Below are 21,933 nucleotides of genomic sequence, written 5' to 3'. Positions count from 1 at the left end.
CTGTGGCCGATTTTTAATCATGACGTCATTCACAAATCTATGTCCTTAAAAAATAATTCGGCCTCAAATCTGTTGCCGATTTTCAATCGTGACGTTTTTCTCAAACAATGTCCGTTATAAAAGATAAGGCTTTAAAACTGTGTAATGTTTTAATTCTTTTTCAGCCATGCGCAAATTTATGCCCGTCTATAATAATTTCGGCCTTATAGGTTTTTTTTTATTAAGTCATTTCCCATAATAGTTCAATATTAATTTATTGGTATGTGTTCTCCATGTGTGTACAAGAGCTCAAGTATAAGTAAATCTAGCTAGATTATTTAGCTTGTATTTAAAGCGGGACTAAGAAAGTCCCTGATTTAAAATATTGTTTTTTAAGTACGGTCTTGTATGATTTTTGTTTTATAAAGTAATTTCTCTAATTTTTGTGCTAAATTTACATTTCCTGACAATGTTAGGCATATCCGCCCATAACGATTCTGGATTTGGATCCTTTGAAATACCTTTTTTTGCGCTTATTATATATAGTGTATCCTTCATTTGGAATAGTGTCCTGCTCCGCCATGATTTCTTTTATACAATGACGTCATATACTTGATGACGTTTTGTTTTGTTTTACGTCGATGAAAGGACATAGATTTGAGCCAAAAATGTCCATAGCAGTTGGAAAGCAAGTCCTTGGAAACGTCCGTTGTCGTCCGTCAAGCTTTATCAGCAACAATAGCAGGGGGAATTAATTAGGTGGCGCTACAGTCGTCCGTAGCGTCAAAAAGTTCGCCAAATCAATCGGCTAAGAGATTGACGTTTAAATTATTTTTTGCAACTTGTCATGCTTTTATTATAATTAAATTTTAAAATTTGTAGGTTTTGTGACCAATATAATTTCTTTACGACATACATACATTACAAAAAATAGCTTGTTATTCCTATTCCTTTATACTGTCCGTTCTAGAAAAATTAGCCATCTTTTTTGTTCGCCAAAAAAAGTCGATTTTTCCTAATTTGACGTTTGCGTATCCAAATACAGAAAAGAGCGGTTATAATCTTAAATGAAACCGGGAAACCTATATTTCAAATTTCTACACTTTTTTGAAGCCATCATTTTTTACTTTTATACATCAATTTTAGTGACCACCAGCAATGTCAATTTGTATCTGGTTTTAGCTGCGTTTCTACTTCAAAACAGTGAAATTTAGCTTCTTTTAATTATATCTGTTTTAAAGTGCTCTAAAATACTGATTTTATGAAAGACATGAATGAAATTTTGATTAAAAGTTGTGGATTTTCACAACTCCATACGATACCTGTATTTTAAAGTAACTAAAACCCCTTTTGATCCCCTACACAAATTGACAGTGACATTGTTTTCTTTTTTCAACATACGTCATGTAACGTTTATAACAAAATATCAGTAGGACAACCGGAAGCGCCTGAGTAAGGATTTCGGTGCTCAGTGATACGGTTCACTAGACGACGTTGTCAACACGTAATGGCGGCCATTTTTTGACATTGGACTTGGCATTCCACGCTGAAAAGTTGCATTTATGACATTCTTGGATGCTTGAACATTATGCTAAACAAACAAAAGGTAAAGGTTTATTCCAGATATTTCAGTATACAAATCCTTGTTATTATCAAATAAGTCGGATCCAAAGAAATGATTTAAGGATGTCTGCTGCTCAAAATCAAAATAACAAGAATCGTTCAAACTATGCATTAATTGATAGGGCTGATATGTAAGTTAAAAAAAAATAATATAAAAAAAAATTTTCGTGTCCAGTTTTTTTGCGTCCGTAACATCTTTACGTCCACAATAACATGCATTGGAAAATCAGCAGTTTTTTCAGGAAGGGGTGGCCTTGTTTGAAATACAAAAAACATTTAATGTTACTACATAAATCAATTTTTATTCCTATGACAAGCAACAATATATGTTCAAGTTTAACAATGTTGGAATTTTTTTTACAATACTGATAGTGATCTATTCTATTTTTGGCAAAAAATAATGTAAAAATAAAGTACGGGAAAACATTGCTGAAAACATATTTAAGATTTTTTGGCTAATAAGAAATAACAAGAAAATCTTATTCCTTTACAAAATTGATGCTCCATAGAGTCTTTTTCAAAAAGAAAAAAAAAATTATGTTCGTGTGCAAATTTTGAGTTAAATCCAAAATAATTTTATTTCACAAAAAAGTACTGGAAAATGTATGATTTTTTTGTATTTTGTACCAATAAACGAGTTATTTTTACTAAACCTCTACTAAAATTTTTAAATTTACAATTAAAAAATCCATATTGATTCATATATAAATGGTCTTGAGTAGTATAGTACTTGAACGAGTCCAGCGCACCCCCCCCCCCCCCCCAAAAAAAAAATTTGACCCCTAAAAAATTACCCTCATTTCAAGTAAAAAAGCCCTAAATTTTTATAAAAAAGCAAAAAACACCCAAAAAACACCAAAATTTTCTTACTCCAAAAAAAAAAAAACAACAAAAAAAAACCCTAAAAATTCCAAATTTTTTTTTAAAAAAGCCGGGAGATTTTGTGGGATTTAAGAGAGAGAAAAATTTCCCCAGTGCGCCCCAACCTTGAGAAATGGTAAAATGTAAATTGTGATTTTTAATAAATTCTATCAATACATTCCAGTAATAAAACGGATCAATACGACTACAACTTAAATTGCTTTTTACATTTGTGAAGTGCTATAGACTAAATCGATCATTGGAAATATTTAGTACATGGTTGTCAAGAGTATTGATCAACGGACATGCTTGTCCGCCGAACAAAAGGTAATTTTTCTTACGGTTGTAAAGGATTTGCTCTGTGTTGACTAGAAACCGAATTAACAACCAACACATACCAGTTGTTTAGATACATTATTGTGTGTATATTCAACATTATATTTTTAAGCAACGTAACGGTGACACTGCAGTAGCGCCGTTGCTAAGGATTATGTGTTGACTATTAACTGATAATGGATTCTGTATTTCTACATACCTGAGTGACTGTTATATGTACATGGATGATAATGTGTAATTTCGCAAATACTTTATCTTGTGTTTAAGTTCTTACAATCGAGTGTTATAAGAAAGATTTAAAACTTAGTCATCAGTAATTCTTGTTCATAGAAATCACCTGTTATTTCTTCGCCTTTTAAATCAATTATTTTATAAGTACATTTAACAGGAATTGTATTTAAAACTTTTTCAATTACAAATATTTCATTTCTCCAACGAGTAGTATAACCCTTTTCAAATTTACCCTTCTTTTTTGTTATTCTTTTTTTATTTACTTGCTTCAACAGGTGTCATTTTAATTGAAGAATGTACTGTATTATTATAATTTTTAACTAATTTATCTAATATATCATAATATTTAAAAGTTTCATTAGCAGTAAAGTATTTATACATATGTTGTTTCATTGTTCCTATCCAGCGTTCCACTACACTACTTTTTTCTTCATTCCCAGTTGAATATAACTTTATGTTATTATCTTTTAACAATTCTTTTACTTGTCGATTATAAAATTCGGATCCTTTATCTGACCAAATATATATTGGGTTTCTTTCTTTAAATAATGTGTTAAAAGCTTCACTGACTGTTACTCCTGTTTTATTTTTCAAAGGGATTAACCAACCATATTTACTAAAAATATCTATAACTGCTAATAAATATTTATAGTGTTTATTTTGTTTTGAATATGGTTGCATATCTATTAAAGCAACTGCCCATGTTTGATCAATTGAATGAACATAAACACGTCTTTTAGGAAAAGATTTTACAACTCTATGATGTAATTCATCTGCTAATTTATTTGTTAGATTTGTTTTAGACATTTTGAAGTAACTAAAATGTTTACTAAAAAAAAATGGATGAAAGAAAACATTGTTCCAAATGTAATGAATACAAATTACTAAGTGAATATCACAAAGCAAAAGACAAACCAATGGGAGTTAAATATGCATGTAAACAATGTTTAAAGCCTATAAAACAAAATCATTATCAAAATAACAAAGAAAAATATAAACAATCTTATCAAGAATTTATGTTTAGAAATCCTACTTATTGGAATTTATATCAAAGAAAATAATATAATTAAAATTTAACCTTACAAAATGGGCCCTAAAAAATCGTTTAAAGATCTTATTACTGAAACTACTATTGATGATATAGAAGAAAACAATGCAACTAAATACATAAACTTATTAAAAGATAAAATAGTTATTAATCAATTTCCTTTAAAAATAAAGATAATAATAACAAGTGAATTTACAACTCCTATGGCATTTGGTAGAATAGAAAGTCATTACTCTCATCCTGTTGAAGTTGTCCTAACACAAAACAATTTATCTACATTTTTCAATTATTTGATAGATAAATTTGAAGCTTGGGTGGATAAATTTCAAGAAAGAGGATCTGGTTTTGATTTCGATGGTATCAAAAGTGTAAAAGTAAAACTATATAAATATGAATATCAAAGAGCTTCGTCTTATATTCCCCTTCAATTTAAATCAAGTAATATTATTAATGTCCAAAATAAAATGGATAATAAGTGTTTTCTTTGGTCAATATTAGCAAGTTTATTTCCAGCCAATAAAGACAAACAAAGAGTAACAAAATATAAAGAATATGAAAATGAAATTAACATGAAAGGAATTGAATATCCTGTATCAATAAAAGATATCCCAAAAGTAGAGAAACAAAATAATCTAAGTATAAATGTATTTGCTTTAGAGGATCAAACAAATAAACAATCTTTACATCCAGTTTATTGATCTCTTATACATTGAAAGTAACGAAAATACTCATTATTGTCTAATTAAAGATTTAAATAGTTTTATGTGTGATAAGAATAGAAATAAATCGTTTATATGTAGAAATTGTTTGCAAGGATTTCAAAGAGAAGAAACACTAATAAAACATAAAAAAAATGTGTTATGATAACCATAATGCCAAAACCAGGAAAAAATATTCTTAAATTCAATAATCATCATTTTAAAAATAGATTACCATTTGCTATATATTGTGATTTTGAAGCAAATAATATACCCATGCAATCATGTACTCCAGATCCTAATAAATCTTATATAAAACCAATAAGTAAACAAGAAATAAATAGTTATGGTATGTATGTTCATTCTGATTATCCAGAAATATATAAACCACAATACTTTTCTTATGTTGGTGATGATGCAGTAGAAAAATATGTAGAAAAAGTAATAAAGATATTCAAAGAAATAACTTATAAAATCTACCTTAACGAAAAGAAAAAAACCAATATTAAATAATCATGAAGAAGATGAATTTCAAGAAGCAACTGGATGTTATATTTGTGGAGAAGAATTTAAAGAAAGCGAAAAAGTAAGAGAACATAATCATCTTTCAGGTAAATATAGAGGAGCAGCGTGTCAATCGTGTAACACAAAAGAAGGTAAAGCAACAAAATTAATACCCGTGTTCTTTCATAATGGATCAAATTATGATTTCCACTTTTTAATCGAAGAATTAATGAAATATGAAGATGAATATAATAAAGTAAAACTTCTTTCTAAAAACTCAGAAAATTATATTTCTATAGATTATGGATCAAATTATAAAAAATTAAGATTCCTAGATTCATATAAATTTATGTTAAAAGGCTTATCAGATATTGCCAAATCAATGGATGAGTTTCCTATTTTAGCAAAAGAGTTTAAAGGTAATATAGCTCTTTTAAAACAAAAAGGATTCTATCCATATGAATACATAGATTCTATAAAAAAAAATTTGAAGATAAAAAACTTCCTGAAATAGAAAATTTTTATTCTAAATTAAAAAAAGAAACAATTACAAAAGAAGAGTACAAACATGCACAAAGAGTCTGGGAACATTATAATTGTAAAACTTTATTAGACTATCATAATTTATATCTCAAAACAGATGTTCTTATCTTAGCCGATGCTTTCGAAAAATTTAGAAAATTCTTTATAAAATATCATGAAATAGACCCTTGTTATTGTTATTCTGCTCCAGGTTTAACATGGCAATGTGGATTAAAATATACAGAAATAAAATTAGAATTGTTGACTGATGTTGATATGTTACAAATGTTTGAGAAAGGAATAAGAGGAGGATTTTCTGGTGTTCTAGGACCAAGACATGTAAAAGCCTTCAACAAATATACTTCAAATTATGATAAAGATTATAAAATAATAGATGAACATGAAAAAAAAAGAATGTTTAAAAAGATTAAAGGAAGAAAAAAACTTAAATAAATTTTTTGAAAAAAATTATTTGTTGTATCTAGATGCAAATAATTTATATGGATGGGCTATGTCTCAAAAACTTCCTGAAGAAGATTTTAAATGAGAAAAAGATCCAAATTATTATAAAGAAATTCCAAAAGGAAGAGGATGTTTAATTGAATGTGATTTAAAATACACAGAAAAATGTAAAAAGAAAACAGATAAATATCCTTTAGCACCGGAAAAGATGAAAATAAAAAAAGAAAAATTATCTGATTACCAATTAAATCTATTGGGAGACAAACCATTAGGTAATGAAGAAAAATTATTTTTAACATTGAGAGATAAAAAAATATATATAATTCACGATAGCATTTTAAAAAAATATATAAAACTTGGAATAAAGGTAACTAAAGTTTACAGAACAATTTCATTTAAATAATCAAATTGGTTAGCAAAATACATAAATTTCAATACAGAACAAAGAACTAAAGCAAAATCAGATTTTGAAAAAGATCTTTGGAAACTGATGAACAATAGTTTCTATGGCAAAACATTAGAAAATATCAGAGGAAGAAGTGAAATAAAATTATTTACAGACAGGGAAGAAGTAAAAAAATATATAAAAAAAACAAATTTTAAAGACTCAATAACATTTAATGATAACTTTGTTGCAATTGAAAATAATGTTACTTCTGTTAAATTTAATAAACCTATTTATTTAGGACAGGCTATATTGGATTACTCAAAACAATTAATGTATAGCTTTTATTATGATGTTGCTAATGAATTATGGGAAAAGAATGAATTAGTTGCAAGTGATACTGATAGTATGATTTTGAGTGTAAAAACCAAAGATATTTATAAAGACATAGTAGAAATAATAGATGAACTAGATACGTCTGGTTATCCAAAAGATCACCCTTTATATTCAGAAAAAAATAAAAATATAATTAATAAATTTAAAGATGAACGTAATGGGAAAATTATGAATGAAATAGTTTATTTAAAAAGTAAAGCATATTCTTTTACATTAACAGATTCAAGTGAAGAAAAAAAATTAAAAGGAATTGGAAAAACTTCAATAAATAAAGATATCAAATTTGATGATTATAAAGATTGTCTGTTCAATAATAAAACTAAAATGAATAAAATGTGTACAATGAACTCTAGCAAACACAAAATGTTTGTTAATGAAGTAAATAAAATAAGTATGTCTCCATTCGACGACAAAAGATATATTTTAAATAATGGAATAGATACTCAACCTTTTGGATTTTAATCTATTTTATTATCCAAACAATAAAACCAGTTAATGTCATACCACCAACAACAAATGCAATTTCTCTATTTTTCTGGTCTTCTGATGGAGTATAAAAATCACTTAATGTAGGTTTAGGTGGTAATGGAGCTAATTGTTTACTTGTAACATAATAGTATTGTTTCATTGCCTGGTTAACATCATCAAAAGTCTGAACCGCATGATGTTCCTTTTGTAATTTATTATTTATAAAATCTAATCTTTGTATTCTTTTTTTTATTCCATTCTGATTGTGCTTTTTCTAATTTTTCTATAGCTTTATCATGTCTTATTTTCTCTTCATTTGCATTACTACCCATATGTGAAAATAAATAATTACTCCCTGAAAATGCAAAAGCATTTGTTATTGCCCCACCAAGCATCATTGCTAAAGCACTTGCCATTTTATAAAAACAAAAATTACTTCATAATATCAGCAGGTATAATACCTTGCTTAATCAACATATCTTTTGTTGCCATTGCAAGTAATATATCAATAGTTAACATTACAACATCATTCATATTAAAATCCACTTTTGGTGCTGGCCTCCTTAATACCTTTTTACTTATTTCTGCATATCCAACTGTTAACAATGTTTCCACTCCAGCATGATATAACATATTTGCTATTTGTTTTCCGTCTTTTTGTGTTGTCATTTTAATGTACTAAATTTAATTAAATTCAAAAGGATCAATTTCTTTCTTTTGTTTTTCTGGTTTTGTTATTTCCTTACCTACCACGATTTCTTTAATCATTCTTTCTGGTTTCTTACTTTGGTTGTTAAAAAACAATCCCAATCCAACAATACCTATAGGAAAAAGTACAAATTTGTAATCAACTAGGGAACCGGAGTGTTTCTCAACCGAAGGGATATGTTCGTTTGATTCATAATCTGTTTCTGTATCAGAATCTTTTGTTATTTGTTTGATTTTTAAATTTTCTTTTTTTCTTAATTTTGCATTTCTTATTCTTACTTCTGCACCTTTCTTACCAGCAGCTACTCTTTTTGGGTCTTTTGGTTTGGGTTTTTTAAATACTTCTTTTTTTTTTCTTCTTTGTTTTCTATTTGTTCAGGAGTTTCATTCATCATTTTTTATGTCATTATTTTCATCTTTTTTTTGGAAATCGATCGAAGCGAATAGTTCGATATGTCTTGCTGTTGTTAACATTGCAGTAAAAGGAGCAAGATACATTCCATATCTATAGTACAGTTCACAACATGTATTAGTTAAAGCATTATTGATAAAATGATCTTCCTCTAAGTCTTGTATTAATTTTAGTGGATTAACAACATTAAAATACTTTGATACACCCATAACATATAAATTTATAAAAGAGTTTCCTAATGTCTTGGTCATACTAGCTCCCAATCCTGCTTCATATTTACAGTATAGTTTGTTTATTTGTTCTGTTGTCATTTTATCAATATCTGACAGTTGTAATTCTTTACCCAGATATTGTTTACTACTCCCACCAGCAACAACGGATGATAATCTTTCGCGTTTTTTTTTTCTTGAAGGGAACCGTTCACTTCGCTCGCTTGTTTATCATCATCAATATTTATGTTTTCCATAATTTGCTCGCTAAACAATTCTTCAGCGTTCATTTTATACATTTCAAAAAACGGATATAATTTATTTTTAACTTTAAAAAAATTAAATACAACATATCCAACCAATGATAAGACTGCAGTGTTTGTTGCAATTGTTAGTACTTCCAACAGCATTGCTTTTTTTATTGCTTATTTTGGTAAATTACTTAAGAATTACTTAAGCATTACTTAAGCATTACTTAAGCATTACTTGAGAATTGCTAAAAAAATTAATTAAGTAACCAATAATCAGTAGGTTGATCTGTCTTTAATATTAATTTACGATGTTTCTTTTTTTAAGTTCTTCCTTTATTCTTTGTCTTTCTTCCAAAGTAGGAATAACATCATTTTCTCTTAGACAATTATCAAAACTATCTCTATCTTTTGTGTAGAACATGCATAACCATTTTGTTTGTTCTCTTAAATCTTTTAAAACAGAGTTGTATCTCTGTGAAATGACCCACACTGATTGTTCCGCGTGTCTTTCTGAAAATGTAAGCTCGGACAGCATATCTTTTTTCTTTGTTAGTTCTTTTGTTGCACTGCAGTCATCAATGATATATAAAGGCAACAGTAGTATACCGCTGTGCAAAACTCATAAATCCATGGACAAAAAACAAAATTGGGGGAACAAACTAAAACCGAGGGAAACGCATTAAATATAAGAGGAGAACAACGACATAACACCGAAACGTAACAATGTTGAATGACCAGCATGTTTTTTAAAGAACATTCTTAGTAGTTCTTGTAGCTTCTCTTCTTCTTCAACAATAGGATTAACAATTATTAGATTTTTTGTTTTTGGTTTTCTAACATCACCAATCTATTCACGATTTTTGCTGTTGGAAAAAAGATATGCTGTCCGAGCTTACATTTCCAGCCCAGTAGTCAGCACTTCGGTGTTGACATGAATATCAATTATGTGGTCATTTTTATAAATTTCCTGAATATAAAACTTTGAATTTTCGAAATACTAAGGATTTTCTTATCCCAGGAATAGATTACCTTAGCCGTATTTGGCACAACTTTTTGGAATTTTGGATCCTCAATGCTCTTCAACTTCGTACTTGTTTGGCTTTATAAATATTTTGATATGAGCGTCACTGATGAGTCTTATGTAGACGAAACGCGCGTCTGGCGTACTAAATTATAATCCTGGTACCTTTGATAACTATTTGTATGCTTTGTTCCATTGGATGGTTGGACAAAGTATGACTATATATTTGAACACCTGACAATATTCTTTTTCTAATAAATCAAGAAAAACTCTGTTTTTCCACATCCAGTTTGACCACATATGATAGCACAATGGGGATATTTTGGTAATTCATAAAGGGAATCGGAGTGTATCTCGCTCCGCTCGTTTGTTTCCATTTTTTAAGGAGAACCGTTCGCTTCGCTCGCTTACTAGTAATTAACTTCTTTAAATCTTCCATCTTCAAAATTAATTTGTGCATCTTGTATAACAAACAGATAAACATTTATTAATTTATTTGCTCCTGCTGTTTTAGTTATTTGGATAGTAATACCTTCAGAAGCATTTTCAATTCTTCTACCTGAACCGTGTAATGAATTGTCATCTGTTGAACGTAAACCTAACCATAATGCATAATTAGTTGTAAGATATTTTTCTAATGTTGTATAGGATAAATTTAAATCTTTTAAAACTTCTTCTGTTGTTTTATTTCTTTTTGAATTTAAAGCAAAGAATTTATTTATTTCATCCCACTGTTGATATGCTTTAATTCCTTGACTGTATAGTTGATTTGGTAAACCTTCTATTGTCATTTCTACTTTTGTTATGTTAGGATTATAATAAGTTTCGGTACTTGTTCTTTCGGGATCTTCAAACAACATTAGAATTCCTTTCATACTTCTAGCTGGAACATTTAAATTTATATTCCACAATGTATCAGATTTGTTTTTGGTTATTTTTCTATGTCTTAGTATTCTATCGTACAAAATAACCATCTTACCATTAACTTGTTGTCTTATCTGTCTTGCTAATTCTGCATCAGTAACCATATCAAATTCTAAACAAATGTTTTTGATTGTATAACTTGCAGATGTATCTGTTGATTTAATAACATTGCTATAATTATTAAATGTAAGTTCATATTCAAGTCTATCACCAAGACCTGCTTGATAAAAAGGCATATGAGTTTCTAATAGTTCAAAATCAAGTGGGATACAAAATCTTGCACCATATGCAGTTGCAATTGCTTCATCGCCTATGTCTGATGCTTTCTCATCCGCGCCAACTCTGTGTTTTAACATGTTTGTTTCACCAATACCTTGGTATGCCATATTTAAACGTTCAGATGTAGATTTCCATAAATCAACATAACAATGATAAATATCACTATCATCAATTGACATAATTTCATTTCCACTTATACGAATTGTTGTTTTTTTAACTATTGCTCTTCCTATGTTTTGATATATAGTTGCATTGTCGTCTGTAGATGTGAGTTCTATTTCGAATGCTAATCTGGTTGTTCCAGGAACAATAACATCATTATTGCTTAGATTGGGGAATCTCACTAATAGCTGTTGATTTTGATCAATAGTTGAAGGATTATTTGTTATTGATACACTTTGACGAATACCTTTTACACCACGAGGTTCTCTTATTTTTCTGTAAGGATTTAATTTGTTTCCGTATGCCGACATTTTTAAGGATTAAATTTGTTATAAAAATAATTCAATTACTACTGATACTAGAGTATTGATACATGTAGAATTATTAGTCATACTAATAAAACTTATTAAATCTCCAGCCTTAACTTCAAAAGGTGTATAAAAGTTATTAAAACCGTGTGTGACACCATTATCCAAACTTATTTTGTAACTAGTTGACTTATTATTAACAAACATCTTAATGGCTATAATATCTGTGTTTGTTCTTAAACTTACTAAACTAATACCCAATATTTGTCCTGGAAAGTTCATTACATAATAACCACCACCACCATCACCAAAATTAAACTTTTTATTTCCATGTATTGGACCATCAATTCCAGCATTTATACTTATTATTTTTCTGTCTGGTTTATTTTTAATAATACTAACTTTATTTTCAACATTTAAAACTCTGATGGTTAGGGCAGCGACACTCCGGTGTACATCTTTATCCTTAGTATCCATTGTTTGAAGCTCACTCTTCATATTTAATATTTCTTTTTCTACGTTTTTTTGACACCAAGTATGCTCATTTTATTAAATAAATTATATAACTTCTAAAACACAATTAATTGGTAAATGATTAATTATCTTGTTATTATTTTCATCTCTTATTTCTAATTTCAATTCTGTTATAACATCATTTACTAAACACTTATATTCCGGATGCTCAAATCTCGTTGTTATAACTTCACCAAACTCTTTATTCTCGACTGGGATAACAGCCAATAATGTACTCGGCTTACCATCAAGATAATTATGAGAAGTGCTAACTTGTTCCAAATGGATATATAATGATTTATAGATAGCAAAATCCACAAATTTGTTTCCATAATGTAATTCATTAGGTTCGAATTTACGTTTATTATTAAATCCTAACATATTTCCCAAATCCTTACTTATCCTTAACTCAGTAGTAGTGTTTAATGAAGCGATACCATTTGCTTCATTTACGGATAATACAATATTTTCTTTTTGAAATTCATCCACTATTTGTTGAAAACTATAATAACCATTCATAATCCTTTTCTGTGTCTCTCCGGATTTTTTTATAAACCCATGATAAACATTATATATATATATACCAACATATATTGTATCTTATGAATTTCAAACCAATACGTTTATTTCCATTTCTGTTATTTATGTATTGTTCTAAGTTTATTGTCTTATCAATGTTTGAAATAGTATGAAACATTCTTAATATAAAAAAATGATAACAAAAGAATTTAAATATAATCCTAATGTTTCATATAATCCAGGTATTAAATATTCTGAAAAAGATCATCAATTAAAAACAAATCTTGTAAATCAAACAAATATTTGTAAATCAGAAAGAGAACTTTAAAACAGCTTTTCCTGATTTATTTCAAAACTATCAAAACCCATCATTACACACCAACGAACCATGGATTACATGGATCCATTCTTCATTTGATTGGTGGCAATGTCAGTTAAATTTTGCAGTTTGGTGTGCAAGTACAGGATGTGGTGTTTCTTATAATGATCATATACAAAATACTTCAAATCTTACAAAGTCTTTTTATATGTTTCATTTATATTATTGCATTGCCAGAATTTTAAAAGAACTTAAATCACCTTTACCAACAGATTCTTCTTTCTGTTATTACAAGAACCCATATGACAAAGCTGCATATAAAAAATTATGCGAAGAATTTAATATTTCTCCAAATACAGATTGGAGACAAAAACTAGAATCATCATCTCAAGGATTAGGAAGTTTTGCAATGTATTATAAACCAAGTGGTGAATACAGATACTATCATTCAAAGGATGGTCCCTTCTTTAATATTCATGATACAATTTATCATACGAAAGATATAAGTATGGCTTGGACAACATTTATATTAGATAAATCAGAGGGTTTTACAAAAGCAGGTATTGAACGTATTAATGAAAGTATTAAAATTTACGTATGGGCTTTATAAGGTGCACAATCTAAAACAAAAACAGAAATTTTAAAAGTAGGAACAGGATTTGATGCACAAAAACAATTCTTAGCAAATGTACAAGATGTTATTAATAGTCCTATTGATTTACCCACTCAGATATCAAATTATCAAAATGTTTTAAAATACGCAAGAAGTAAAGTTGATTATGCTTATGGACTTGGTTTATATATGTCTCCCAGTGATATGGTATTACAAATTGGCACCATTGTTGGTTATAATAATAAAATTATAATTGCAACAGAAAATCAAACACTCGGTTTAAATGATGATTTAAATAATAAAAATTTTGATCATGTTGATTTTAAGCCAAAAGAAAAGCCACAAGAACCTATAAAACCTGAAAAGCCTGTAAAGCCAGAACCAAAAATAGATCCAATAAAAAAAATTGAACATGAAGATCATGAAGATAATAAACAAGCAATAATATTTGTAAGTATTGTAATATGATTTACAGCACTTTATTTTTTCAAAAAATCTCTAGCAGCAGTAAACAATAAACTAACAACTAAAATAAGCAATGCCCATAAGTTGTTTGCAAACCAATTTACTACTTCTTTTGTTGCAGTTAATAACCAAGATAAAATAGAACCTATAATACCTGGTAATGCAGCTGCTAATTTTCCTGCAAGAAAAGATAATAATTTTCCAAAATTTTTTAATTGTTTTTTCATCCAATCTTGTACACCACCACCTTTTGATGGAGGAGAAGGAGCAGGAGAAGGAGAAAGAGAAGTAGTTCCACCAGTAAATGCTTCAACAATAACACCAATAATCATTCCAAAAGCAGTTAAAACACTAACTATTGTTATTCCTTGTTCTCTAAATAATGTTCTTATTCTTTCACCTAATGTTCTGTCTTCGTTTAAAATTTTATGTATTGTTTGTTTAAATCTATCTAATTGACTACGTAGTTTTTCTTTATTAATATTAATTACTTCTATTCTTGCACTTCTCTCAGATTCCAACTCTCTCATTCGACTACTTATTCTTTTTATTTGAAATTTTAAATTGTCTTCTTTAGCTTGTTTTAATTTGGCATTTTCTTTTGCTAAGTCTTTATTTGTTTCATTCAGTTTTGCTAAATTATTTGCAATCTCATCTTCCGATGTTGTAAATGCTTTTATTATACCATCCATCTCTCTTTTTGTCATTTCTGTTTGTGTTTTTTCATTTATGAAAGATGTTCCTTGTTCATTAAATAAAGTCTCTATTTCTTTCACATATGTTTCTGCATTACTTGCTGTTTCTAATAATTCTTGTCCTTCTTCTTGTGTAGTTATGTCTTGTAATGGAATTTCTATATTATCGAGTTTACGAATTGGTGGTTCATTTAACATTCTCTGAAACTTTGCTCTTTTATATAATGTTTTATCAGATAATTTATATTCATCTACACCTAAAACATCCCTGACAAAATCGACATCTTTTTTTTTTTATTTATTTCAAGAGTGCTAAAACTATAAAATTCTCATACTCCTCCTTTGTAATGTGTTAATTCAGTAACATTACCAGATTTATCTTTTATATATAACATTGGTCTTCTAAATTCATCTTCCCCGATAAAAAAACCCTCTTCATAACGTATAGTTTCATCATTTCTTTTATAAAATCGTTTTATCATTTCTTTTGTAGTTTCTTTTTCACGAATTTTAGCATCATTTTCAAATATCTTGATTCTTCAATTTCTTTATTTATATAATTTTGAAACTCTTTATTATTTTTAAAAAACGTTTCTTCTTCTTCTTCATCATAATCATAATTTTTAAACTCAGGATTATCAAACTCATAACCTCCTTCAGCCATTTTTTTAAAGAGAATTTAATTCATATTTTGGAGGAGGGTCATTAACTATTGTAATTTTGTTGAAGAAAATTAGATATTTTCCATTTTTTTTTTTAATTCACTTCTTACTCTAGCTTCTGTATCTTCAATCAATTTCTTTCTTTCACTGTCATTCATCACTGTTTGTGTTTGTTTTGTACGTTTATTTTCTTCCATTTTGTTGTATTTTTCTAATTCATCCAAAACTGATTTAAATTCATTCACACTTATCTGTCCGTCAGTTAAAGATTTTGATATTAAATCTTTTATACTGTTTTACTTGCATTCTGCCATTGTTTTAATTTCATAATGTTTTTTTGATTTTGTTGTTAACTTTCTTCTAATTAATTTAACTAGACCTCCTAAACTTCCACATACAACAGCTGTAATTTGTATGGGAAGTAAGATAGGAAAAACTATTCCTATACCAGCTAAAACAACAGATGTCGAAATTAAAAATGTATCAACACCATCAGTAACATTAACTCTGCGTTTATATTTTTTGTATAGTGATTTACGATTATCTCTCTCATTTATTAATGTTTTTTCTATTTCTGTTATTTTTTGTAGTCTATAATTTTGTCCATCTTCTATAGGTAATTCCGGATATAAATCAGGAGCTGTAGGTTGTTTCATTTTTAAAAGTAAAAATTGATTTTTTTTTCTCTTAAATCCCACAGAATCTCCCGGCTTTTTTAAAAAAAAAATTTGGAATTTTTTTTCTAAAAAAGTAAAAAAAAAAATTTTTTTGGAGTAAGAAAATTTTGATGTTTTTTGGGTGTTTTTTGCTTTTTTTATGAAAATTTAGGGCTTTTTTACTTGAAATGTGGGTATTTTTTTAGAGGTCAATTTTTTTTTTGGGCGGGGGGGGTTGCGCTGGACTCGTTCAAGTACTATACTACTGTTGTGCAAAATAACATGTGCTATCTCTTTTTTGGCCGACAGTCATTTTATTTAAGAATACACAAATCAAATACATTTTTCATATTAAAGAAAACAATGGTTAATATTAGACATTATCAAATCATTTGAATAAAATTTAATATCCGTCTTTGCATTCTGTATTTGAAAATGATGATTATTTCCTATGCGTACCAATTGTTTATTTTTTGCTACTCAGCTTTAAATGACCATCAGATGCAATATTTCCAACAAATGATTAAAAGTTTGATTTTACTTTTTGAAATAACAATCAAAACAGATTGTTTCAAAATTGTATATAGTTCAGGTATGAATAAAAGACAAAAAAGGAATAGGAAAACATTTTAGGTTAATAATTTTGATGTATATGTGTTTATGTCCAAATGAGAAGTCAGCAGGTAAAAAAATAATGAAACCTCAAACAAAATTGTAATATACATCTCTAATCATTTCTCAATTTATTATCAACACACAAATGTCACTGCTATTTACATAACTCTTCCAAATTGCATTTAATATAATAACCACTGCTATCAGTTTGTCTATGTTTAAAACAAAATTCTTGAAAGGCAAAACGCTCTGTAAAATGGTTAACAATTGAGAAAAAGTATAAAAAACGAATTACATAATCATTGTCTAAGAGAGCTCGAATGTCTTTATAAAAATGAAGGTGCATTTTTTAAATAGTCTCTTGAAGAAATACATGATTTAAAAAGCAATTACACAATTGAAAATCTTAAACAGAACAGTGAGGTACTTGTAACAATTCAAGGTCCATGCAAACATATCCTTGTTTATTACGGATAATTATGAAATATTGTCCACATTAGTTTAATATCGGAATGAAATATGATGTGGAAAATTTAAACGACCTTGTACAACGCAACCTTTCCTTCTTTATTGCAAATGAGTAATCTTTTTTTACACTTGTCAAGGTCTAAAGATGTTGGAAGATACAGTCCATCCGATTCTGTCAATATCGTCTTACTGTTTTTCCCGTCATGTTGAATTATTGTTAGATTGTCAGAGATAAGACCTACAACGTAAACGTTTTGGTGACTATCTACTGTTACACCGTTAGGCAAATCAATGGTACCACTTTCGAATTGCCATAATTCTTTCCCGTTTAAATCACAACAATGCACCTTGGCATTGGTATGATCTGTGTAAATTATCCGGTCTCTGCTCGTTTTGATGTAAGATACATGTCCAGATACAGCCTTGAATCTTTTCAGTTCATTTCCGGATATATCCATGACTTGAATATCGTCTCCATATACAACGTAAATTCTCCCATCTGTGTGAGATACTCCCAAGCAACTTTCGCTTAACAAGATTATCTTTTCAACGTTAACATTAATGTAATTCATTATTTCTATGAATAATGCGTCCCCGAACGTCACAATAATACGATCAGTATCTATCATGGCAATATCGAATGGCGGGCCAGATACTGGGATGTCACGGATATGTTCACCTGTTTCACTGTACTCAATCAAATTATTTTCTTTTGTGTCACTCGCCATCAATAAATTACCACTAGGCAATATTACACAACCGCTTATATTCAATTTATTTTTACTGTTTATTTGAAATGTTTTGATTAACTGAAGCTGTATATCAGATATGATTCTTGATGTTGAGATGTTGATCCCAATTTGTGCTTGGTCGATTTTAGGGTCTCTGAAATCTAACTTTGCGACGCATTCAGATACCTTTATTCCACCAAATTCATCAACTTCGTTAGACAGTTTTTCAATAAGGCTATGAATAGATACTCTCAATTCATAATCTTTGGCAGCACCTATTTCCCTCTGTATGGACTCTACCTCCCTGGCGATCCACGTACTCACCTGACGTGTTCCCAGAAATACTTGTATATCAGAAGAAAATTCTTTCATATTTTTTGTTTCTTCCCTTAATTTGGTTAGCATTTCTTCTGTTGATTTTAGCTTCTGGAGGATTTTCATGTATTTAGATTTGCAGGTGTGACTTGTTGATTTTAGTTCTTGCAACAACCTTTCCTGTAACTTGTCTAGATGGCAATTTATTTTCGTTCTCGCTTCAAAAACCATGGTTTTAATCTCAAGTTCTTGTTTATCGAGTTCCTTTTTAGCAGATTCACGATTCTTTGTGCTTTGTTTCACGTTGTGCAGAGTTCCCTCAATCATTTCTTCCAGACCAGATAACGCAGAGGATTGTCTTGAGTGGGCTGAATAAATGCTAATTGGTATTATATCAGGACATGTCTTGTGTTTTGACGGGATGCAAGCAATACAAAGGATTTCGTCGTGACTTTTACAGAACCATTCGACATTTTCGTCATGTTGCTCACATATCTGGGAGAATGTAACATGTTCAATCTTACGGTAATCTTCTATTGAAATAACCCGATGGTTTCTTGAGGATTTGCTTTTTCTATGGACATTTTCGCAATCGTGACATAAACCTTCTTCGCATTTAGTGCACCACCTCCCAGCATCCTTAGTGACGTCATCAAAGCGACATGGCCCACAGAGTAAAGTTTTTCCTGAAGCCATTTGGACAACCTGAAAACAATATGAAAAAAAGATTTTATTTTTATAAATATTAATATATGGCTTTTTTTTTATTCATTAAGAGCCCCCTTTTTAATTTTTAAATCTTCTTAAAATGTCAGACGTTTGTTGGAAATGTCTTAATCCGATTCTGACGATACAAGTTTTAAATGTATCGCTTATCAAGTTTTCTGTATGCTAGTATTGTTGAATATCAGCTGCGAGTCACAATACAAATATTTAGTCGAGTGAATCACATATTGTGTTAAACAACTGATATTAAACATTATCGCACCGCGGGTAAAATATCATGTTGTGATTGGTTTAACGCCGTCACATGGTGACCCCTGTGAGATCGTAAGGGGTTACTAAATTTCATAAGGGGTTCATGACGCGTTAATGGTGACGTCATCTATTAATGTTGTTGTATTTCTTTGATTATTTTTCAACATAACGCAGCAGAAAAAGTCCAGCGTGCGATAATTTCGATAAACGGTTAACTACTGACTCCCTACGGACCATAAATGGCCTCCGGCATCACCCCTATGAATTTTACTAACCCTCTATGGATCTGTAAGGGGTCAGTAACGAACCATATAACTTATACTATAAATATGACGAAAACCTGATAATCGATTTATCGGAGTGTATACGTGTTTATGTGTATATATTTGGCATGATCGAAGCAAGTGTTTTCCTGGTACCTTTCATAAATACACCACTGGTTCGATGCCACTGCTGGTGAACGTTTCGTCCCGAGGGTATCACCAGCCCAGTAGTCAGCACTTCGGTGTTGAAATGAATATCAATTATGTGGTCATTTTGAAAAATTTCCTGTTACAAAACTTTGAATTTTTCGAAAAAATAAGGATTTTCTTATCCCAGGAAAAGACTAGTTTAGCCGTATTTGGCACAACGTTTTGGAATTTTGGGTCCTCAATGCTCTTCAACTTTGTACTATTTTGATCTGAGCGACACTGATGAGTCTTATGTAGACGAAACGCGCGTCTGGCCTATTAAATTATAATCCAAAAAAGTACATCCGGTTGTCCTACTGTTTTATCAAAAACATATATAGCCTCTTATAGACAATATCACATACCTGGATTTGAAATCACAATAATATTCACGAAATACTGTGTTTTGAGTTCAAAATTCGATTAAAAAATCATTGGCTTATTCTTTATTTAAGGTGGTACCTAACACTACAGGGTGATAACTCTGGAAAGTCAGCTGAACGTTTAAATTACGTTGTGTTGTGAAAGGAATGTTAAGTTTCTCAATGATCAAAATTGGTGTTTGTCAAACTGCTATATACATGATATAACCAGTGTAATTTTTCTGACAAAACGGTTGGTTCAAAATTTTGAAATTTTTATTTTTAAACGAGCCAAATTAAATTTAGTGAAAGTGTTGGGTACCACCTTAAGATAAACAAAAATAATTGAAATCAATGACCGGGGCAGACCATGTAGCTATATTGAAAAGTTGTAGTCTTCCTACGTTTAACATCCATTATAAACTAGCTACAATTAGTACAGACTCATGACCTGTGAAATTGTTGAAATCATTGTTTGAAGCTCATATTTCGCTGTTTTCATATTCTTTTTGACAAATTGTTTCTAATATTGTTCTAAATAAACAAATACAATTGAAACCGTAATTCTAAATTAACAAAACAATAAAACTTCAATGAACAAAGTAGACCATGAAAACATATTGAAAGGTTATAATCTTTCTACTTCGCGTATTCATTGTGAAAAGTCTTTAACCAGTGCGGACTCATGACCTGTAAAATTGTTAAATCCTATCAAATTTCCATGGTTTCATTTGTAAGTATCAAAACAATATAAACACACTTGAAACTCATAATAGACAACGCGATATTCCTTTTGTTGTCATTCTATTATACATTTTATTTTGTTTTCTCCAAATAAACTAAAATTTAAAATAAGCGTTTAGCTTAAACTGGTTTCAATGTGTTCCTAAATGATCGAACGGATGGACATACATACGATCGAACGGACGGAAGAACGATCAAATTAACGAACGGACGGACGAACGATCCTACGCACTCTCTAATCAGTATTGATCCCCACTTTTGAAAGCAGGGTTTAACCAAAAACCTTTTTTTACTAAAAGGCCACCAAAAAATGTCTTGCAGCTAAAATCAGTCCATCAAATCATAATTTAAGAAATATGCGACGTATTGATGCGGAACAAAAATCCTTTGAACAAGGAAGTTGATTACAATACAAAATTTCCCAAATAACTTTCTATGTTCAATTAAACACAATAATGAACTGAAGATAAAGTGTGTAGCCATTTATAGGACAATGATAACAGTTATATAGAATTTAAAATACGGAGTTAAAGTTTACCTTCTAATCTGTTAACACCTATTAAACGCTTATTTGCTCGATAATTTGTCAGGACACAGTTTTTGATCTTGTTTATTGACACACACAGTTCGTCATAGGTACATTGCCTCGACATGGATAAATTTCAAAGCGCGATATTTTGAACTGTTAAAAAAGGTGTCAGTTTAACACAAAGTATGTGATAATGTTATAATGTTACTACCTATTTATTTTCATTGAAAATCTATTTTCTTATTAATGTTGTTTAGAATAATAGCGTTCCCATCTTTTCAATAGACATAAGAATTGCATTAAATACAATCTCTTCCGTCATGACCAGATGACAAAATTATTAAAAGAGTGCATTTACTATTTTCATAACAATCAATTTTAAAAATTAATTCTAAGCAAGTATAACGTTCTCTGTTATGCAAACTTTGCATCAAATTAATATAACATCGTTCACCTCTTTTAATTTATACAATAGTTTAATACTAATAGTTAATACCTTCACATCCTTCA

Source organism: Mytilus galloprovincialis, chromosome 14 (genome assembly GCF_965363235.1).
Source record: "Mytilus galloprovincialis chromosome 14, xbMytGall1.hap1.1, whole genome shotgun sequence".
Taxonomy (NCBI): Eukaryota; Metazoa; Mollusca; class Bivalvia; order Mytilida; family Mytilidae; genus Mytilus; species Mytilus galloprovincialis.
This window is presented reverse-complemented; position numbering follows the sequence as displayed.